We start from the raw sequence: 3837 nt of genomic DNA on the forward strand, positions 1-3837 counted from the left end.
AAATACAGTTGTACTGGGAGAAGGAGGAGGAATAAAATGCACTGTGTGCAAACTCATTTCAGGGGCTGAGAGCAGAAAATCTGAGTGCAAGCAAAAGTCAGAGCGATTCTGGCGCACCCACAGGCACAACACAAGTAAACAGCCGAACGACAAAACTACAACTATCAGCTCAGTAAAGGAAGTTGCCAGATTCTGACAAAAATGAGTGCAAGGCCCAAGCTAAGCATGTGTGTGCGCACTGAAGGGAGCCAGAAACCCTCCGTAAGTGCCACCATCCACTCCAGCTTGATATACAGGCCTCAGAGGCCAAGAACTCAACTCTCGGATCTTTTTGTGCAAACTGTGACAGCTCTGACTCACATCAAGATCTTTCTATATGTTTTGGCTCAATATCTGCTCCCATTTAGGTTGGTGGAAGGAACTTCAGATTCACACCAACGTAACAGAGTTTATTTTGCCATCTGTCTGTGTTTAGTCTTCATATTAATAATTAAGGCAAGCGATGAGGATTGGGATGGAAATTCTTTCTTGGGGAACAGAGCACTATGTCGTGCAAACCACCTCACAGCTGCTGAAACTTAGTTCAAAAACTGAAAAAAGTGAGAGAGTGAGAAAGCTCTCTGCTCATTTTTCCGTAAGTATCGGCACTTCCAGCATCTCCATTGCCATGGACCTGTTATTTAATGTTTCTACTGAACAAGAGCACATCCGAAAACTAGTGGGCTCTGTTAATATCACGCTTTGTGAGATTTTTTTTTTAAGTTATAAATGTACTTTCTGTGGTCTGTTAACGAAATCATCCTTCCTGTCAATGAAACAGGGCTGTGGAGAGTTTCCCCTTATGGATTTTTTCCCAGTCCACTGCACTGGGGGGAGCGTGGGGCTGCCAGTCCAACTCCCCTCGCTTGTACATACGCGCAGACACACTCACACACGCACACCATCTCACTACTGCCAGCAGCTGCACAAGCCTTAGGAGATCCTTCAGGGGCACAACACAGGGTTATCTGCACAGAGCCCCCCTGCCCCTTCACTGGTCCGGGAAACCCTTCCAGTTGATGGTGACATCACTCAAAATGATTATATGTATTTGGTGTGGCCTTGGCTTACTGCATTCCTCCACCCAAGAGAGGGATGGTGCATCACTGCCTCAGCACCAACACGGTGTAAAGAATCAGGTCTGAACAAACACAGTTATTTCATGATAAGACAGGTCACAGCATGGCCGATGCTGGCAGGTCCCTCTGGGTCCCTCTGCTCCAGCCCCTGCCCCAGCAGGGACACCCAGACCAGGGTGCCCAGGGCCACGTCCAGGCGGCTCTGGGAGATCCCCAAGGAGGAGACCCCACAGCCTCTGGGCAGCCTGTGCCAGTGCTCTGTCACTGCATGGCACAGCAGTGCTCCTGGTGTTCAGAGGGAACCTCCTGTGCTCCAGTTTGTGCCCATGGCCTCTGGTCCTGGCACCGGGCACCACTGACAGAGCCTGGCATCAACCTCTTGGTACTCTCTCTCAGGTATTTATGGACATTGATGAGATCCCCCTGAGCCTCCTCTTCTCCAGCTGAGCAGCCCCAGCTCTCTCAGCCTCTCCTCACAGCAGAGGTGCTCCAGGCCCTCTGTCATCTTGGTGCCCCTATGCTGGAATCTCTCCAGTATGTCCAACATCTGTGCAATGAACAAAATCCCAGGGGGGAACAGTGAACCCAGCAGAAGGTGAAGGCACTATCAATCTCACAGACAAATGAATCTGTCACCACTGAAGTGGAATGTCTTTGCTTCTTCTCAGTTGTTTCCTGATTTACACCGGTCACAATCCGCCCAACTTCTATGGGGATATGACTCAGCACTGAATTTTGGCACAGGCTGCTCTAAATTAATTATAATTGTGAAGTGCAGAGCTGTGGGGGCCCCAGCTCTTTTGATAATCCTCTTCTTGACGTAATCAGATTTTAACCCCCTTCGGTCCCCTTACAAAAGTCCCCATCCAGAATAGTACTTCTCTTCTGGAGGATAAAATATGTAATCAAGTTTTTTCCCAGGTCTCTTTACCAAAGTTCTCTATAATAAGTGATTTCAGACAGGAATTGACAAATCCATAGTAAAGGGAGGGAAAACATTAACATATTATACCTCATGGAATAAAAGGGGAAAAACAGAGCTCTTGAAATGCTAGTTAAAATGTAATGGCAACTCTCTAAAGAAAACAGCAATGCCCTCATTTTGTGTACATTTGTTTTTTTAATAGCTCTGCTCATTTTGACCCCCAGTCCTAAATTCTTCACATCAGTAATCCAAGTTTCCATAAGGAAAATATAGTAAATTTTGAAGCCAGACTGTAATTAAAGACAGTTACAAGAAAATCATCTCTGGGTAATTTGAACCCTTTTAGAACAAATATGGCAAAACTATTGACTGAATAAAAAGGGGAATTAATGGATCTCACATCAGACTTGAGTGAAGGACAACTGTTTTGTTTGGGAAAACCGCACCACAATTGGCATTTAAATCTGACTAATGATGCTTGCTATTGAATTTTTTTTTAAGTATTCTCTCACTGCATATTTTCATCTAAAACAGTGATGCTGAAGGAAGCTTACCGTGGGTTGGCTGTCTGCTCGCAGCTTCTGCAAGGCAGGTGCTCAGCTTTTTGACCAAGTTGCTCTTTCTTGTTGCTGTTCTGGCACACCAACTGTGAGTTTTCTTCTTCATTTCCTTTTTTTCCGTAGTACATCACTTTTGAATGTAGAGCCCATGGTACACAGAACTGAGAGATCCATAGGGGAATAAATAAATAAATGTAACCTGGTGTTTGCCTTTTTATTTATCCTTTCCCAGGAGAGTAGGGCATATTGCTATGAAGAAAACAAAAAGAAAAATCTTTCTGTTGGTCTGAGTCTGAACTAAGTGTTTCAGGGTGCAAATCTAAAGTTGCTCAGGAAATGCTGGGCATGAGGGCAAGGGAAATATTATTTTTAAGAGAATAGATTTGAAATTAGTCACACTGAGTGATATGGTCTAGAGTGGTCGCAGGCATGTGTTGATGGTTGGGCTGGATAATCTTATTGGTCTTTCCAACCTTAACGATGCTGTGATTCTATGAAATCCAGGGGTTGTGGAATCATGCTGCTCACTTCTTCGAGTGCTGCTGTTAGGACAGTTCAAATGCTATCCACCTGTATGTATCTCAGGGTATGTCCATCCAGCCAGCGAATTCCCCACAGCCAGCCCAGTCTCTTGGCAGACCAGGAACTTTCCACAAGATGCACATCAACTGCACTAGAAGTCCTGCTGATCTTTGACACTGCAAGGCATCGTACTACATGAGAAGTAAAAAGACTCATGCTGTGTTTAAAAGGACAATGCTTAAAATAGATCTCTTCATCCTGGGATCTCTCCCAGCTTTATTCATTCCTTCCTATCTTCCGTTTCCTTTCAGCCCAATAAAGCCAACAGGAGAGCTCTGTATGTGTCACAGTAAAGTTCAGTCTCTGATCTTTCATATCTTCAGTGCAAAACAAGTCTGAAGTCTCCTGAGGAACAGTATGTGTGGTGAGCTGTTGGTTACCTGTGGAAAATGTCATGTTGTCATTTGCAAGTATGCCCTGGCACAGGGGTACTTCTGCAAGACTGCTGGCATACTTGTGTGAGTATAAGAGCAGCAGCAGTTCTCATATTCACACTGCATTTGTAAAAATTCTTTTTCTTTCATTTCTTTCTTTTCTTTCTTTCTTTTCTTTCTTTCTTTTCTTCCTTCCTTCCTTCCTTCCTTCCTTCCTTCCTTCCTTCCTTCCTTCCTTCCTTCCTTCCTTCCTTCCTCCCTTCCTCCCTTCCTCCCTT

Source organism: Numida meleagris, chromosome 1 (assembly GCF_002078875.1).
Source record: "Numida meleagris isolate 19003 breed g44 Domestic line chromosome 1, NumMel1.0, whole genome shotgun sequence".
Taxonomy (NCBI): Eukaryota; Metazoa; Chordata; class Aves; order Galliformes; family Numididae; genus Numida; species Numida meleagris.